General features: G+C 38.7%; 1 long non-coding RNA gene across 1 annotated transcript; it reads left to right on the plus strand.

The window, feature by feature from the left end:
* The first annotated feature begins 16,567 nt into the window (after nucleotides 1-16,567).
* LOC138155220 (uncharacterized) lies at nucleotides 16,568-19,985 on the plus strand. Its single transcript, XR_011166780.1, has 3 exons — nucleotides 16,568-16,650; nucleotides 18,489-18,587; nucleotides 18,929-19,985. It is a non-coding gene; the product is annotated as an uncharacterized lncRNA (long non-coding RNA).
* The last annotated feature ends 344 nt before the right edge of the window (nucleotides 19,986-20,329 follow it).

Consider the following 20,329-nt stretch of genomic DNA (forward strand, 5'->3'; position numbering starts at 1 on the left):
GGCATTTCTGTGATTTTTTTTTGTTATTGTTGTTGTCATTCTGTTGTGCTCAGATTATTCTGCATCCTGTTTGTATTACAAACTCTAAAATAAAGTCCCAATTTCAGGATGACTGGATGGGTTTCAGGGTCATCCCTGTTGAACTACTCACATTCATCCTTGGTCAGGATCCTGGCCCAGAGGATGCAGTTAGGGTTAAGAGGGGAAATTGTTCTTGAGATACAAGCCAACAAAGGGGAACCTTCATTTTTCAGGCACATATCTGAGTTGTGTCCGAGAATAACCCTCCATTTCTGCTGTGATGAGGGATTCAGAGATTTAGCTGAGTTAATTCTACTTTCTAGATTAAAAACTCCAAATGCTGGGAAGGCACAAAACCAAACTTCATCTCTTTTGAAATTTTACTTCAACCTGAGTTTTTTTTTCACTGCAAACTTGTTCATTGTTCTTAGTCCTCCATTTCTCGGTTGCCAACTTATTCCATTCTTTATTCTATTTATATACTTTACTTAGTTCCTTCCTTCTTCCCTTATCTGTCTTCCTTCCTTCCTTTTGTTCTCTTTCTTTGTCTTTTTAAGATTGATTTCCCCTATTTTACTCATGCTGGAAGTGAAGCTTTGACTTGCTGCTGTTCTGAACTGGTTCTAGTCCTCCACAGTAGCAGAAATTATTGGCATAGCTACTGTGCCTGGTTAGCCTTCATTTTCTGAACCCTGGTTACTTTTAGGTTATTCTAAAACTAGTTCCAAATGGTATTTATACTTCACATCCTTAAGATTTGTATAGCACCATATTGTATTTATGAATATACAAGTCACACCTCTCTTCCTTGAGGACAGAGACTGTATTTCACTTTTTACCTTTTTATTCTTATCACCCACACTTGCTTTGCACAGAGTGGGTGCTTGATAAATGTGCAGGGGGGGAGGAACGGTGTTGGACTGAATCCATTTATATTGGAATGGCATTTTACAGGTTTCAAAGCATTTTTAAACTTTTTTTGGCTATTTAAGGTAACCCTGGGAAGGAGTCACATCAATGGGCCATCATGTTCACTTTTCAAATGAAGGAACTGTATCATTGAGGTCAACGTTATATAGCAAGTTAATGGCAGTCAGGACTAGAGCATATGTGATCAGATTCCTTGGTCTTATGTTTTCTCTTCTACTGCCTGATGCAAAGCACATGCCCACACACACACACACACACACACACACACACACACACACACATACACACACACACACACACACACACACACACTTTGCTGCACCTGAGGCTCATAAACATACATCATCAACTCATAGAGTGCTGGCTCTTAATCACCAAAAGACCAAGATATTACTGCTCTTCCTCTCTTCCACACATCCCCCTCAGGGTGTAGACTGCTTTTTGGTGAGTTCTTTTCTCTTCTTGGTGTTCAGTGTAGCCTCCTTTCATCTAGATACAATATTAGGGATTAGTGAGAGTCATTCTCACAACTGACCTGTCACTCCCAAATCATGGGGACTGGGTAATTGCCCCAGTTCGCCATGGCTTTGATTTGATTCTATCTGTAGTATTTTTGCCTGCTTTAGAAAGGAATAAGTATTCTTAGCTTAGGTTAGAAGTATAATGGGAAACAGCAGATTCATTACACCAGGGAAGAGCAATCTATTAACCAATTATCACCTACCAAACACATTAGCACTGATTAATTTACCAGAATAGCCCAGGCCCTTAGGAAATGGGAAACAGGACAGGTAAGGTCTGGTGGAGGAAGGGGAGGAGGTGGAGAAGGGTGAGAGGCAGAGAAGAGGACAAGGAGGGCAGAAATCAAAATGCACATATTTCACAGTTTTGCTTTGTGTTCCTATTTCTAAGATCTGTTCAATGAAATCGTCTCTGAGTGAAGCTGGCACCAAACTTGTGGAATTTAGCTGTCAAACTGAAAAGAAAAATGATTCTGTTTCAATCATATTTTAAAGTGCTTCATTTTATTTTTTATTAATTTTGCATTAAAACGTTCTTTTTTACATTTGAGTTGATGCAAAATGTATGACTGATTAAATTCAGGCTAATAAATGATAAATTATTTAAACATGATCTTTTGCAAATCTCATTCTGTCAGCTTTTTAAAAATGCCAGCATTTGAATAAGCAAATTCCAGCTTTCCTAAGCAGAATCTTTCCCTCAAATAGGCAAAAATCTTTACCCAAATGAGCAATGTATGAAATCTGCATGAATTTGGAGACTTTGGCATCACCCACCTAGACAGCCTAAACCTTAAAGCAAAATGATACAGTAGGCAACCTTGCCTTTGGCTTCTCTTTAACCACACCACCTGCTCCTTATTCTTTTTTTATGGAGCAAAAAAACAACCAGCCTGTCCCCCTCAAAAAACAAACAAAAAATCCAACCAAACAACAACAACAAACAAACAACCAACAAACCAAACTGGTAAACTTCATGCCTGGTTTCATATTCAACATTCTATTTTATTTCAGAGACAATGTAACCTTTAAAGTTCAGATTATAAACTCAACAACGTAGTGCTATAAAGGAATTTAGAAGTAATTTAATCCCACCCCCTCAACTTTACTGATGAGGAAACTGAGACCTAGAGAGAGTGAGTAATTTACTCAAGGTTACACAGATAACAAGTGTCAGAGGTGGGATTTGAACTCAGGTCTTGGAGTTGTGAAGATCTAAGTGCTAATTTCATCTCAGACACTACTTACCGTGTTTCCCCGATAATAAGACTTATCCCGAAAATAAGCCCTCCCCTTACTGTGTAAGATTCCTCTAAAATAAGCCCTCCCCCGAAAATAAGCCCTATTGAGATTGCTACTGTAGTGAAGGTGATCCCCTGTGCTACACGCTACATTACGGTACCCTCTGTATGCACCATCCCCCCCCCCCCCCCCCGGTGAAACGCACGCCGCGCTTCGAGCTGCATCCAATCAGAGCTGCAGCAGTGAGCGCGTCATCCTGTTCTTCCCCAGTGATTTGCTTGCTGGCGCCATTGAGAGCAGTGCCGCGGAGGAGAGCTGAGGCAGAACAACATAAGCCCTCCCCTGAAAATAAGCCCTCTGGTGTTTTTCTTTCCAAAAAAATTAATAAGACAGTGTCTTATTATTGGGGAAACACGGTACATGACTGAGCCAACCACTTAATCTCTCTAAACCTCAGTTTTCTCATCTGTAAAATGGGAATAATAATCACACCTATCTCAGAGGTTAGTTGTAAGGATCAAATGAGATACAGCATGTGAAGCATTTTGCAAATCTTTTTTTTTTTGTCTTTTTGGAGGGGGAAGGCAGGGCAGTTGGGGTTAAGTGACTTTCCCAAGGTCACATAACTAGTAAGTGTTAAGTGTCTGAGATCAGATTTGCACTCAGGTCCTCCTGACTCCAAGGCCCGAGCTCTATTCACTGTGCCATCTAGCTATCCTGCATTTTGCAAATGAGGGGCCCATATGAACAGTGAATGATGATGATGATGGAGTTTCTTCAGAGGAAGTTCTCTCCTCCAGTAAAAGCACAGGTCCATATCATAAGATATAATGCCAACCTCAGTTCAGTGTCCTAACTTGGATCTTTCTTCTCTCTCCTTTCTGCTTCCCCTTTCTTTATACTCCCTCCTTCCATTTCTTTTTTGTCCCTATCCGGCCCACCCACCCTTTCTCTCTCCTGAGATTGGTGACAGAATGAAAGAAAAAAGAAGGCAGAGGCACAGCATATACAGGGCGCAAAGAAGCTGTTATCTTTATTTCCCATTTGCTGCAAAAGGGGCCTTCCTGCTGAGTGTGTTTCTTTGATTTAAAAACTGCACTCTTAGAGTGGGTATCTTTGGTGGGGGTGGGCGGTGGGGAGATGTGATGGTGTCTTTGCATGGGGCTATCTTTTTGTTGTTGCTGTTTCATGGCTTCTCTGGTTTGCTGTCTTAAGAAACCCTCTTTGAAAACTAATTTATTCCCAGGAGAAAGACAGTAATGGGCAGGTGAGGGAAAGAGAGGGAAAGAGACAGACAGAGAGAGAGAGAGAGAGAGAGAGAGAGAGAGAGAGAGAGAGAGAACGAAGCAAACTTTCCCTTCTCCTTTACTCCATGTTGCCTGAGGCCCATTCATCTTCCAAAACACCATGAGGCCTCTTTTCCAACTCTTTACTTTGTAAACTTTAAAATACTGTATTCATGTGAGCTATTATTATTGTTACCTAATCTGGAGGAGTTACTTATGATGGGAATTTCAGGTCAAGCAGGAAAGGAGAGTTTTGCGGGTGGGGTATATTCTGGGGGCAGGTTCAACCTTGCAGAAGTGATGTTCTTCAAATTATACCATGTAGATGGATATCTGTTCTGCTTCAGCCCAGGGCCATCGACTTCCTTTCCCTTGCCACCCTTCCCTCACCCTAAACAGGTGTTCTTTAAATATTTCTGGGCTAAGAATATATTAGAGAAACATGTTATTTTTAAAAATGCATAGCACTTTAAGATATCTATATTTTTCCTAATCGTAATCTTTCTGAGTCTCCGCTTCCTAATCTGTCAAAGGAGAGAGTTGGAGTCTGAGGGCTTTGTTTCAAGAGCTGGCTCTGATACTTTGTTAATGAGTGACCTTGGGTAAGTCACAACCTGTCTGGGATTTCAGTTTCCTTATCAGTAAAATGAAGATACTGGATTATTTAACCTCTAAATTCTCTTCCAATTCTAAATCTATGATTCCGTTATTCTATTGTAGCCCTTATAGATATACCAGAAGGCAGGTAACTACATCTTCCCTTCAGTGTTCTAGGGGCACCCCAAGGAGTATTTGGGAATATTTTTCTAACATTATCAGCTTTGAGTCTCCATTTCAGTGTATTCTCCCCAATATTAACTGTCATTTATAGTTAGTATCTCCCCTATATCATTGATTGACCCAATGATCAGTGCTCCACTATAATTTAACCAATTAACATCAATTAGCTTTGACAAATGGGCATTTACTGAGAGAACACAGCAGGAACAGAAGTTACAAAGTATTTCCCCAACACTAGGGAGCTCACCACCCCCTCTACCACCTTGGTCCCAAGGAGTAAGCAGGTTTAAAGTTAAAATAGTTGCTATAAAACGTTCACCTCATCAAGTTCGTTTTCCAAATACAGCAGAGCTGATCGATGAAGTCTATCACTTGCCTGAATGATTGTGTCTTGGCTACTCACAAAATCTCAGTTATCTCTAATACTCTTTCACCTAAGAGTAAGAAAGAGGAGATACAATAGAGACAAAAAAACATCCAGACCATACATTCACCACCCCAATGTTGGCCTAGGTGGGAGGGCATCAAGTCTCCCTCTCCAGCCAGAGACTTATAGCATATCTCTCCCCTCAGGTGACATGAGGAAAGAGAAAAATCAAATGACTTGTTTTTAGTGACTTTCGTAGTGACTTTTGTATGCATGCTAGTTCTGACTCAGCAGCCAGTCACAGGCTTTTCTTTGCTATGCAGTAATCTTGCAGGACATGGTCACCAAATACCTGTACATGATCTAAAGTGGAGAACAGAACCCTTTCTTACCCATGACTGAGAGCAGGTTTATCCAACGTCCATGTGGAGCATTGTAGCAGGCAAAAATAGCGTGTGCTCAAAATTGGTCAGTCCCCCCACCCCCCCATTATACAATGATCTAGTCTAAGCAAGAAATCTGTGATCCTATAACCATCCTTCCTTCCTTCCTTCCTTCCTTCCTTCCTTCCTTCCTTCCTTCCTTCCTTCCTTCCTTCCTTCCTTCCTTCCTTCCTTCCTTCCTTCCTTCCTTCTTTCCTTCCTTTTTTCCTTCCTTCCTTTAAAATAATTATGCTGAGGCATCTGCTGAGTGACATGGTATGGTGACATTATAAACTATTGCTATTATATCCAGTATAGAGGAGTCACGTTTTCTTCCACCAGGTTGGGCTCCTTCTGGCTCTTAATTGTCTTTTGTCCTACTCCAGCATACCTTTTGCACTGGCATCTTTCTCACCTCCCTTTGTCCCACGAGAACAGTAATCAACACGGAAGTGTTGGCAAGCAGATTCTGTAGCAGGGTTCTAAGTATGTATCCCAAGTTCGTATTCCTCAAAAGGAAACATGTGGAAGAGAAACTCAGTCATCCTCAGTCATGTGAAGGGACATGCTGGGAAGATAGTGTTGGAATGCTGGATTTGACTTCAGGAAGACCTGAGTTCAGATCCCAGTCCTAACACCTACTGATTGTGTAGCCATAGTCTCTCTGAACACCAATTTCCTCTTCTGTAAAAGGGGGAAAATAATACCTGAAACATCTATCTCTTGGGTAATTGTGAGGCCCATTTGAGATCATGTTATTTAAAGTACTTAGTAAACGTTAAAAAGTTATGCATATATCGATTATTTTAATTATAGAATAATAATTTAATATGAAGCAGAGGCTGCCCCCACCCCAAACACAATATCTAGCGTAATGTCTCATACATTTTAAGTATCCAATAAATATTTTGTTAATTAATTGAGTCATAGAAAACTGGCGAAGGGACCTGTCTCTCTGAGGCAATATGGGATTAGAATCTTGAAAACAAATTTCATTCAACAACAGGACAAACAATGCAGTGAGATCCAACAGAGTGGTTCATTCAGCTTTGGCAAAAGTACAAGGTCATTTAATTGGGGCCTTTTGAAAACAGTTCTATTAGACTCCCCATTGACATACTGCCATCTGGTGGAGCAGGGTCTGTTGATCAGCTTTCCAAGTCTTCGGTTCTCTGAGCTGTAACATATGCTCATTCTACATTTCCTGCTGATTTTTCTGACGCCTGTCCAAATATCCAGGCGAGGAAGGCAGACAGGACTAGATTTCTGCAAAATTGTGGAGTAGGTGAAGTTTGTTTCTGGCACTTTCCCAGCTCCTCTTTCAACCATCTTCTCCCCCAGCTCATCCCCCTTTTACTAGATGTCTCTCCAATGTATCTCATTCCCACTAATGCCTCTGAAATGCCATTTTAAGGTGTTACTCCTTTCAGTCTATAGTTTGGTTTTAATAAACTACTCTTAAAGACCAAAAAGCCTTCGAGACTACTGAATTTCAATAAACAGGCAAGGACTGGTTTTCTATAATAGTCCTTTTATTGATGCAAAAGTACTCTGGCCAAAATCCTGTCTAGAAATCACTATAGCCCACAGGGGAGCCCCAAAGAAACAAAACACAAGTAGTGTTGCTTAGCAAAAAGAGCACTGGACTTGGAATCAGGAAAGACCTGAATTCTATCCAAAATTGCGTGACCCTGGATAAGTCACTTCAACTTTCTGACCTCAGTTTCCTCATCTAAAAATGGAGATAATAATACTTGCATCACCTACCAAGGAAAGCACACTGTAACCCTTAAAATTCTTATAAATGTAAGCTACACTTCACCTAAGTATTCTACCTGGTCAGTCTGAGAGAAGGAGTTAATGGTCTAGAAAATGTTGGCCTTTGGTCCAGTTCTAGTCCTATAAATAAGCATATGGTCATGAGTACCAAATAGAAGACTCCAGAGCTTTATACATTGTGACATCATTAAAGGATTATCCTTAGAAAGGAAACAAAACTTGTGATTGGTGCAAACCATAAGCCAGGCTTGATAAAAGAACTGTGCCCAGAGAGCAGCCAAAATATGAATATTTGCCAATTCCTCACAGCTATAGCCATACCACAAAGTAATTGCCTCTGTTTTTGGGAACAAGTTATAAAGGCTATAAAACTCAGCCTAGGAAACTTTTCCGAGCTGGTCATCGAACCTGGTGCCCTCCCCCACCCCCCACCTCCAGCTGTGCCAGAGAGAAATTTGCAGAATTTTTTGTCTTTTAGTGAGATCTTGCTAGGGAATTCATATTTGGATAGAGTAGCAAAATCTTCTCTTCTGTGTTCTAAGTGTATTTGTGTCCTTCTGAGTTGTCAATGTGGACACTGTTTCGGGAGAAATGAATATCATCTTTTGTCTTCTTTGGGGGAGTGGAATTAACCTTATGGGCATCTGTGTAAAGCTACTTAGTTATTGTCATTTGTTAAATGGAGCAATAAGGGACACCTCATAATTACTCTGTCAAACAAGAGCCAATTGGACCTAGTATGGAGTCAAGTTTCATCAGTGGAGGCCACTCCTAGTAATCTAACCAGCTCGAACAAAATCTCCAGGTCACTCCCACTGTACACACATACAGAAAAAAACCAAAGAGAAAAACAAAGGGTATTCATTCCTCGTAAACAATAGCCCACAGGATGAATTCAGCTCGCCACCTGTTTTTGTTCATCCAGCAACCTAAGAATGGTATTTACATTTTAAAATAAAGTTTTATTGGAATATAGCTGCTTATTCATTTACATGTAATATGTAAATTCATTATATGTATAATATACATTATATTCATATTACATATTGTCTATGTGCCATGCATATACCAAGACATTTTTAAAAATTACCTGTTCATACCTATCATGTCAAAACAAGAAAAGAAGAGAAAAAAAGTTTTATTATGATTTTTTGAGCTCAGGACTGATACTGAAATTTTTCTGAACAAGAACCACTATCAACCACTATTATCAAGCACTGAATGGCTTTGGGGCAACAGAATTTGCTGCAGACTTGATATTGTTTCTTAATGAATTTAACCTAAATTACAAGGCAAACCAGCACTTATATATGCAACATACTGTAGCAAAGTCAATTACAACTAACATTGTTCAACTCACAGGTAATAACAAGTTGCTTCATACACTTCCTGTGCTTTCAAAAGTTAAAACTAGAAGTCAGATCTTCGTCCCACACAAATTTGCAGTGGATATATTTTCTGACTTCAGGTCTTGGAGTTGTGAAGATCTAAGTACTAATTCCATCTCAGACACTACTTACATGACTGAGCCAACCACTTAACCTCTCTAAACCTCAATTTTCTCATCTGTAAAATGGGAATAATAATCACACCTATCTCAGAGGTTAGTTGTAAAGATCAAATGAGATACAGCATGTGAAGCATTTTGCAAATCTTTTTTTTTTTTTTTGGTCTTTTGGACCTTGAGATGTCTTTTGGACCTTAATGAAAATGCAAAAGAAATGTTGATATTTTAAATTCTTCTTAACTGTTCAGTTGAGAAATTTCCAATTAACATTCATTTGTGAGTGATTAATCTGCAGTGTAATGACATGCTTAAAGGTAATCTAATAGAATTCTATAAATGCCTTCTAAGTGCTGAATATGATCAATTATAACCATATGCTCCTGTACTGATACCAATATTTGAAAGTACCTATCTTTGTGAAAAGATATTTTCAAAGATGAAATACATAAATACTCATTACAGATTAGTATTAACAGGTGAAGATTTATGATTGATTTTAATGATGAGGAATGCTAACTTTGAACCCTAATTAAGTAAAATGTCATCCTTCAAAAAGGAACTTCATTTTTTCATTAGTAGATCTGTATTACAAAAATTATACTTTACTATAGTTATGATTATTATTATTATGTTTTGAATTTTACCAACAAAATGTTTGTGGAAATTTTTTTTCTCTCATTATGTAAATACCTAAACAATATCCTTGATTTTTGCTTCTCAGCTCACAAAGCCTAAAACATTTATTTGACCCCTTACAGAAAAAGTTTACCAGTCCCTGTCTTGGAATAACAGATATTTGGAATGTGACCTGGTGCTCAAACCATTTTACATCAGATTCTCTTCAGTGGTGGGGAATGGTTATCTGATATTCGTTACTGCCTTGAGAAGGAAAGAAAGATCTCAGTTGCTAAGTAGCCAATTTCTTGTAAAATGTGTGAGTTGGAATATGTCAGTGGTTCCCATCATTTTTTGTTCTGTGAATTTCTTTCTACAAAAACGTGTTGTGAACCCTTACAGTAATTTAACATGTTATTCATAACGTTCTTTGAAATTTATTCATCAAGTACTCACAGTAACTCATTATTGAAGTACTCATCAAGTACTCCCAGTTGACTCATTATTCTATAAAAACAAATGTTTCAGTGTTCAACAATAGGTATCAACACCCTGTCCAGGGATGATGGATAAACTAAGACCTGTGGACTAAGCCAACATTTTGTAAGGACCAGTGGAGAGATACTTATAGCTGAGTTGATCTATGCCACTAGTAGGTCTGTTTCCAAAGATGATTAAATAAAAAGGAAAAGAACCTATATATTCTAAGATATTTATAACTGCTTTCTTTGGGGTTGCAAAGAAACTGGAAATTATAGAAATGCCCATCAATTGAGGCATGGCTGAGCAAATTGTTCTATATGATTGTGATGGAAATGATGAGCTCAATGATTTTAGAAAAACATGGATAGACCAGCACAAAATAATAAAAAGCAAAATGAGCAGAAGCAACAGAACATTGTATACAACAGAATATTGTTTTAAGAAAAACTTTGTCCAAATAAGTCATTTTGGCTATTATAAATGCCTAAATTATTTACAAAGATCATATAAAGGGAAGACACTACCTTCATCCAGAGAAAGAACTGATAAATTGAAGTATAAAATGATTTTACACACACATATTTGTAAGATTTTGAGTTCCAATTTTTTCTTCTTTTCTCCCTTCCCTCCTCCCTCCTGAGGACAGCAAGCAATCTGATATAGGCTATACATACACAATCATGTTAAACATATTTCCACATTAGCCATGTTGTGAAAGAAGAATCAGAAGAAAAGCAAAAAACCATGAGAAAGAAAAAAAAACCCAAAATAAGAAAAAAGGGAAAATAGTGTGCTTCAATCTAAATTCAGACTCCATAGTTCTTTTTCTCTATGTGGATGGCATTTTCCATCAGAGTCTTTTGGAGTTGTCTTGAATCAGTGTATTTCTGAGAGGAGTTAAGTCTCTCATAGTTGATGATCATCACACAATGTTGCTGTTACTGTATATAATGTGCTCCTGGTTCTGCTCACTTCACTTAGCATCAGTTCATATAAATCTTTTCAGGTTTTTCTGAAATCTGCCTGCACCTCATTTCTTATAGAAAAATAGTATTCCATTACATTCATATACCACAATTTGTTCGGCCATTTCCCAATCCACACCATTTCCAATTCTTGACTAACACAAAAAGAGCTACTATAAATATTTTTGTCATATGGGTCCTTTTCCTTTTTTAATGATCTCTTTGGGATATAGATCTTGTAGTGGTATTGTTGGATCAAAGGATATGCACAGTTTTATAGCCCTTTGGGCATAGTTCCAACTGCTCTCCAGAATGGCTGGATCAGTTTACAACTCTACCCATAATGTATCAATGTTCCAATTTTCCCACATCTTCTCCAACATTTAACATTTTTCTTTTCTGTCATATTAGCCAATCTGCTAAGTGGGAGTTGGTACCTCAGAGTTATTTTAATTTCCATTTCTCTAATCAACAGACACACATATTTGTGTTGTCATCTCTAGGTAGGAGAGAGGAAAAAAAAGGAAAAAAGATATTTCTAATATAACTTTAATATATACTTAAAAGGAATAGCAAATTGTACATAATTGATTTTGTAGTTTCATGTACAATTATTTATAAAAATTATACTATGTTATAGAAATGCTTGTTTTATTTGATAAATTAAAAATTAAATAAATAAAATAAAAAAGAAGAATGGATTGCATTGCCAGTGGTTCTAGAATAGCTTCTAGTATAAGATTTGAAATAATTTAGGAATATGATTTAGATCTTAGTCAGGCTTTGGGGAAGGCATAGCTATTCTGCAGGGATCCCTTGGTATGGATGCATTAATGTATTTCTGGTAGAACTCTGACCCCTGGAAAGACAGCCAGGGAACCATTTACAAGTCAGTATTTCCCCTTTCCCTGTGAATCTTGGGTGCTGTATATAAACCTGATGTTTTCTTGTTGACTGAGGGTCAGTGATCTACTATTAGGTTACTTTGTGATGATAAGACTTTTCTGAAATAGCCAAGTCTCATTATGTTTGACACACTATCTATCTGAGACTCTGCCCCATCACCCCATTAAAGTTTTGAGAGTGCCAGGCATAGCAGTTTGATGGACACTAAAGACCTTGCTCCCTTTCTTTTTACATCACTAGAGGTCCATCATAAGCTGCCAGGGAAGCCTGCTACAGTAGTGTGGTAGCAGGCTTGGCCCATTCACATCACTATAGAGGTCCATCCAGGACTATAAGTAATTATAGACCCCAATCCTTACCTGAGCTTGCTATCATATTGTTGCCTGTCTTATAGAAGACAGGGAGAAGAGATAAATGGCATTTTGAAGCTAGTGAGGATGAATTAACATTCAAGACACAGGCTTTGTGATAGACCAGGAGTGGGGGATTTTGTGATGGCAAATTTGGGAGAATCACCTTATAATTGGAAAGTTACCTGATGGAAGAGAGCTGCTCCTTGTTGGAAGATTGTAGATGCTTTGAGGGTTGGTAGTGTTTGGGTATCCCTAACAAAGCATGATGCAGTGACCCAAGTGTGAAGATTGGCAGGTCATTTGTTTTTGTAGCCTTGGCCAGAGCAAAAAAAAAAAAAAATCTTACCATCCAGGTGAGTGATTGACTAGATAATTATAAAGGATATTTAAATAGTGCTTTAAAGTTTACAAAGCAATTTACATCTCATTAGAGCTTCATTAATATCTTGTGAGGAAGATACTATAGCCATTTCATCACTTTTTGTTTGTTTGTTTTTTTATGTTTTTGGAGGGGGGAAGGCAGGGCATTTAGGGTTGACTTGCCCAAGGTCACACAGCTAGTAAGTGTTAAGTATCTGAGGCCGAATTTGAACTCAGGTCCTCCTGACTCCAGGGCTGGTGCTGTATTCATTGCTCTTCCTAGATGCCCTTATTACATCATTTTGCAGATGAAGAAACTGAGACTAAGAGAGCTTAAATGAGTCACATGGAGGTTTTGTAATTCATATCAGAGGAAAGATCTAAATTCTGATTACCAATAATATTCTCTGTCTATTATACGACACTTCCTCTTGTATACAACTACATTTGAGACTATAGGAAAAGAAGAGCTGTTAGAATCAAAGCTGATTCTCCTTTTTAATTTATTTATTTTTAGTTTTCAACATTCATTTCCACAGGATTTTGAGTTCCAAATTTTCTCCCTATCTCTCCCCTGCCCCCACCCCAAGATAGTGAGCCTACTGAATACCCCTTCCCCCAATCTGTTCTCTCTTCTATCATCCTCCATCCCCCCCCCCCCCCAACTTTCTAGGAGGACAAGATGGTTTTTTATACTCCAGTGCCTGTATATCTTATTTCCCAGTTGCATGTAAAAAAATTTTTTTTAACATTTGTTTTTAAAACTTTGATTTCCAGATTCTTTCCCTTCTTCCCTCCTCACCCACCCCCACTGGGGAGTGTAAGGGTTATGGGATTTAAAGATCTCCCATGCCCCATGGACGTGCTGACATAGCAGAGCAAGAGAAAGTGAAAAGCCGAGCTAACGGTCCTGTGGTTGGCAGTTGGTGGCGGTTGCCTTTTTTTTTTTTTTTTGAGTTAGGACTCCGGCTGAGCACTGCCAGGGGCCGGAGCTGCTGGGAGCGCTCTTCCAGGACGCTGGGTGGTTGCTGTGAGTGGGGAGAGGAGGACCTTTGCGTGAGGTAGCCTGTTCTGTTTTAAAGGCTTGAAAATGTGGGTGCTTTCTACTTTATCTACCTGTGCCAATGTCATAACTACTCTGATGGCTTTCACTTTCTGGTTTTGGGACTCAGTCTTTTGGTATCTTAATAAATTTTCTAGTTTATTTCCCCAAATGGCAAACCTGACGTATTTTGTGATGGATAATTATATCAGCATATTTGTAATCTCTATAGGCATTGTGAATATGGCATTGCTGATACAGGGAGACAAGAAATTCAATATAGGTTGTACATGTGTAGTTATGCAAAACATTTTGATAGTAGTTATATTGTGAAAGACTAACTATATTTCCCTCCATCCTATCCCACCTCCCACTTATTCTATTCTCTCCTTTGACTCTATTCCTTTTCAAAAGTGTTTGCTTCTAACTACCTTCTCCCCAGTCTGCCCTCCCTTCTATTATCCCCCCTCTTATTCCCTTCCCACCTACTCTCCTGTAGGGTAAGATACCCAATTGAGTGTGTATGTTATTCCCTCCTTAAGTCAAATTCAATGAGAGTAAGGTTGACTCATTCCTTTTCACCTTCCTGCTTTTCCCCTCCATTGTAACAGTTTTCTCTTGCCTCTTTTATATGAGATAATTTACTTTGATCTATCTCTTCCTTTCTCCTTCTCCCAATATATTCCTCTCTCACCTCTTAATTTTATTTTTTAGATATCATCCCTTCATATTCAACTAATCCTGTGCCCTCTGTCTATGTATACATGTACACACATAGACACAAACATATATTTATACACATATGCATCCTTCTATACATACATATATATATATATATTCCCTTCAACTATCCTTATACTGAGAAAAGTCTCATGAGTTAACAATTATTGTTTATCCATGTAGGAATGTAAATAGTTCAACTTTAATAAGTTCCTTATGATTTCTTTTTCCTATTTACCTTCTCATGCTGCTCTTGCTCCTCATATTTGAAAGTCAAATTTTCTGTTCAGCTTTGTTTTTTTCATCAAGAATGCTTGAAAGTCCTCTATTTCATTGAATGTCCATATATCCCCCTGAAGTATTATGCTCAGTTTTGCTGGGTAAATGATTCTTGGTTTTAATCTTAACTCCTTTGACCTCCAGAATATCATATTCCAAGCCCTTCAATCCCTTAATGTAAAAACTTCTAGATCTTGTGTTATCCTTATTGTGTTTCCACAATACTCATATTGTTTCTTCCCGACTGCATGTAATATTTTCTCCTTGACCTGGGAACTCTGGAATTTGACTATAATATTCCTAGGAGTTTTCTTTTTGTGATCTTTTTTAAAGAGGCAATTGGTGACTTCTTTCAATTTCTATTTTGCCCTCTGGTTCTAGAATATCAGGAAAATTTTCCTCGAGAATTTCTTGAAGGATGATGTCTAGGCTCTTTTTTTGATCATGGCTTTCAGGAAATTTAATAATTTTAAAATTATTTCTCTTGGATCTATTTTCCAGGTCAGTGGTTTTTCCAATGAGATATTTCACATTGCCTCCTGTTTTTTCATTTGTTTGGATCTGTTTTATAGTATCTTACAGCCACTGCTACCACCTCTGTTGCCCCAGGAGCAGGGGCTGGATGGTGCTTTTCTCTCACTGACTTCCAGCAGAGTTCCCCACTGACCTTTTACTTTCATTTTGGTGTTTATGGGTTGAGAAATCTGGAAACTGCCACAGCTGCCTGTGATTCACTCTCCTGAAGTCTGCTCTGGTCAGTCTGGGCCATAAGTCACAGTGCGGCTCACAAGGGACTACGCTCAGCTCCCAGATTGCTGTGATAGACATTTCCTGTCAGCCTGCCAGGCTGCCCTCAGTGGGAGATTTGTTTGCCTCTGTCACTTTGTGGGTTCTCTAACTCTAAAATTTGTTTAGAGTCATTTTTTTTTTACAGGTTTTGGAGGTGGTTGGAGTGGGAGCTCAAGAAAGTTACTGATTTTACTCTGCCATCTTGGCTCAGTTCCCCCTCAGATGATTCTCAAGCCATCATGATCAGGGACAAATAGAGATTTATGGTCTCCCCAGTTGTGAAAATACCAGGGTCATCAAGGTCTTTGTTTACATTTCTGTTACTTTGGACCATGGGGTTTGACAGTGCTAACAGACCCCTCCCTTCTCTGAGCTTCCCACTAAGGTCTCAGGAAATGAGGTCACTAGAGAGCCAGGTGGGAATTTAAAAGGGAATAGATCACTGAGAAGGATAGGACTAAGGAGGAAAAAAATGGAAAAGATTGGTGGGAGCAAAAGGAGATTGTATGGTTGTTGTGCTTTGTTCTCAAAGAGGACCAAAATGACAGCACTAAACTACAGTTAAGTTTCAATGAGTCTGACCGTGATGGATCAGAGCAATATGAGCTTGGAATGTTTACCACAGATTGAGTACAAATAGTCCATGTGGACTTTTGGGGTGGATAGTCTAAATTTGCACATCCTGCATTTCCTTTGAGGTGTTTCAATTCTGCTTTGTTCATAGAGCACAGCATCTTCTCTAATGTGGGCATTCCATGTTGAGTGGTCCTGTGCCAGTGTCTCCCATGTCATACAATCAATTCCAAAGTTCTTGAGAGAGACCTTGAGAGTGTCCTTGTTTCACTTCCTCTGACCACCATGTGAACATCCCTGTGTGAGTTCTCCATAAAATAGTCTTTCTGGCAAGCATGTATTTTGCATTCGAACAACATGGTCCTTCCATTGCAGTTGTGCTCTCTGAAGCAGCTTGAATGCTTAGCAGTTTAGTATGAGTAAGGACTTCAGTGTATGGTACCTTATCCTGCCAGGTAATCTTCAGAATCCTCCTAAGACAATTCAAATGGAAGTGATTCAGTTTCTTGGCATGGCACTGGTAGACTGTCCAGGTTTCACAGGCATACAACAATGAGGTCAGCACAGTGGTTCTGTAGATCTTTAGTTTGGTAGTCAGTATAATACCTCTTCTCTCTCACACTTTCCTTCAGAGCCTCCCAAACACTGAGCGAGCTCTGGCAATCAACCTCATTATCAATGTGTACATCCCTGGAAAGTATATTACCAAGGTAAGCAAACTTACCCACAGCGTTCAAAACCTCTATTTGCTGTAATTGATGGTTCTGTGTATGAATGGTGTGGTGGTGGCTGATGGAGCACCTGTGTTTTCTTGGTTAATTGTTAGGCAAAAATTGTCAAGCAGCAAAGAAGTGAAACATACTTTGTTGCATCTCAGTTTCAGAGGCTTCATTGAATGCACAATTATCTGCAAATAGAAAATCATGCACCAACACTCCCTCCATTTTGGTCTTGGCTTGTAGCCTTTTCAAATTGAAGAACCTACCATTACTGTGGTTAGTTGACTTTGATGCCTTGTTCATCCTCATTGAAAGCATTTGACAAAATGTTGCTGGATTCTGGTCTTAAAGTAACTATTTCCTGGAGCCCATTAAGGAAATAAGAAGTGGCCCTTCAAGACAAAGGCATAGCTGAGAGAGTAGTTAAGAGGCTAGTTATTTAGCCCTATTTGCCTCAATTTCATCATCTTCAAAATGAGCTGGACAAGGGAAGAGCAAGTTTCTCCGGTATCCTTGCCAAGAAAATCCCAAATAGGGTCACAGAGTTGGACACAATTGAAACGACGGAAGAACAACAATAATATCAATTAGCACTTATGTCGTATTTTAAGATTTTTGGAGCACTTTACAAATATCTCATTTCATCCTAAGAACATCTGTAAGAGGTAGGGGCTATTATTATTATTCCCATTTTATAGATGAAGAAACTGAGGCAGGCAGAGTTTAAATAACGACCAGGTCACACAGCTAGGAAGTATCTGTGGCTGAATTTGAATTTAGGGCTTCATGATTCCAGGTACTTCTGGGGGCTTGTCTTAGCTCCAAGGGACAGATGATTCTGGAAGTAATCGACATGACTGGAACTAAAGTGGTCAATTAGGTTCTTAGATTTCCCAGTATTGAAGAGAGTCCAAGGTACTAAAAGTATCCTGATTGTAATTTCTATGGCTTTTCTTGCAAAACTTTAGTACAGAAAGTACAAGAAAAAGCAAGAAGATGGGTGATTGGAAAGGGGTGGGAGACAGGTGAGGTTAACAGAAAGGAACAAGTTCGGGGGAATGGTACTATGTTAGAGGATCCTTGTGATCTTCTTCTCCTGCTACCTGGGCAAGTTGGCAGCGAGACACTAGCCATTTATGTTTTGCAGGGGAAAATCTCATGCATATACTTACTGGAGTAAAAGAGGTCAAAATTCAAATCAAATGAATGTACGTGAAAAATCCTCCTTAGGAGTCACAGTGATGGACACTTTTATGAGAGATTAGCATTAGGTAACATCTTGATCATTAAGATCACTCTGATTTCCCCAAATATCCCAAATAGTTTGGACATTGACTCACTGATAAATTTGTCATGAAATGAAAAACCCAAGGGTGAATGCTTTGCCAGTTCCCCATGGGAAGGAATGGGGAGAGAACAGACTTTTTGTGTTTTGGCCTGATGTTAGGGCTGTTGCTGCCTGGTCTGAGGAGGATCACATGAACCAGGTAAAATGCAAAAGCTAGGTGTATCAATATTATTTTGTTTACTTCTAATATTTGGATTAATTTTTATATGTTATATTTTATAAGTGAGTTATGGATCCACACAGCTATGGAAGTAATAAAGGTCAAGAACTTGTAAGATGGAGACTAACAACCCTATATTTGATTGGATAATGAACAAATATAAATCTAGACCAATGACATAAGACACACCATCCAGAAAGGAGAGAGAACCAGCCAACCCTTTGAGAGCCATAGAGAACTTATTAGTTATTCCTAGTTAGGTGATGTGCATGGCAGGGGGGAATGAACATTTGATAATATCTGGCCCTGATTACTGAATAGGGCCAGGCATTGATGATGGTGCTACCCACCTGCTACAGAAACATCATGAAAATTCCCAAGACTTCCTTTTATTTGTGATCACCTCTTCAGAGGAAGATGGTAGGTATTGAAGAAGTAGGACTTGCTAGAAATCTCCTGTCAGGAGTGGGCATACCTTCTATGCTACTTCTATGATCATAATTATGATAATCCCCCACTTCAATATTCTATTGAGGACATATAGGTCTTATAGGAATACATTCAAATAAATATCAAAAGGGGAGTATATTTTATTTTTATGGTGCCTAATGGGGGGGACAGTCTCTTATTCTCCAAAGGGAAGTAAATTGTATTCACAAATTTTGTTGCTGTTCAGTCACTTCAGTCATGTCTGACTCTGTAATTCCATTCAGGGTTTTCTTGGCAAAGATACTGAAGTAATTTGCCATTTCCTTCTCCAGGTCATTTTGCAGATGAGGAAACTGAGGCAAACAGGATTAAGTGACTTGCCCAGGGTCACACAGTGTCTGAGACCTGATTTGAACTCATGTTTTCCTGACTCCAGCCCCTACACTCTTATCTACTGAATCACCTAACTGCCCATTTCCACAAATTATTATGGTCTGAATGATATCACCACCTGAAATTGCCACTTTCTGTGCTATTGATTTTAGACTGAGGTTCACCAAGCTGAAGTTATAGAAAACCTCTAGCCTCCTTAGGACCAGGAGTGAAGATAAAGGAAAAACATCCTGGACATGAGTACTTAGATATTCTCTTTGAGTATACTGGCTAATGTGGCTATGTTTTCAAGAATTTAATTATTTTTTGCCTTTTTTTTTGGAGGGGGGAAGGCAGGGCAATTGGGATTAAGTGACTTGCCCAAGGTCACATGGTTAGTTTTGTGTTAAGTATTTGAGGCCAGTTTTGAACTCAAGTCCTCCTGACTCCAGGGCAGGTGCTCTATTCATTGGGCCACCTGGTTGCCCCTAGAACTTAATTTTTGAAAGTGTCTGGTGGCTCTTCTTAATTAACATGCTAGGGCCTGCTTAGATACCATTTAATTTTTTCCTAGTGTGACCAAGTGCTCATCCCAAGAGTTTCTGAAGTGCTCAATTGACTGCTACACTAAGTCTACAGATTATTTTTCACCAGTGAGATAATCTTTCTAGAATTTGGGCAGGGGACAGGATGACTATAAATTGACACAATGGTATATAGAAGCTACAGAAGCCTGGGTTTCACCAGCACAATGTCACTTCTTAAGCATAATAAACTTTTAAAAAATACTTTATTTTTTCCCCCAATTATATGTAAAAGCAATTTTTAACAATCTTTTTTTTTAAGTTTTGAGTTCTGAATTCTATCCCTTCCTTCCTTCTTTCTCCCTCCCTGACATGGCAAACAATCTGATATAGGTTATACATGTGAAATCATGTAAAACAATTCCAAAGTCGTCATTATGTGGAAGAAAACTAAACAAAAAAGAAAGTGAAAAAAAGTATGCTTGAGTCTGTGTTCAGATTCCATCAGTTCTTTCTCTGGAGGTGAATATCATTTTTCATCTTGAGTCCCTTGGGATTGTCTTGGATCATTATATTGCTGAGAATAGCTATGTCATTCATAGTTCATTGCACAATATTTTTGTTACTGTTCTCCTGGTTCCACTTATTTCACTCTGTATCAGTTTGTGTAAGTCTTTCTAGGAACACAGCAAACTTTTCCCCACAATTCATGTTGGATTCCCAAATTCATATTGGATTCCCTGCTGAAACAGCAATGCCATATTCACAATGCCTATAGAGATTACAAATATGCTGATATAATTATCCATCACAAAATACGTCAGGTTTGCCATTTGG

This window comes from Petaurus breviceps, unplaced genomic scaffold (genome assembly GCF_028583685.1).
Source record: "Petaurus breviceps papuanus isolate PSGF00001 unplaced genomic scaffold, PetGlider_PUasm1.0 91133, whole genome shotgun sequence".
Classification (NCBI taxonomy): Eukaryota; Metazoa; Chordata; class Mammalia; order Diprotodontia; family Petauridae; genus Petaurus; species Petaurus breviceps.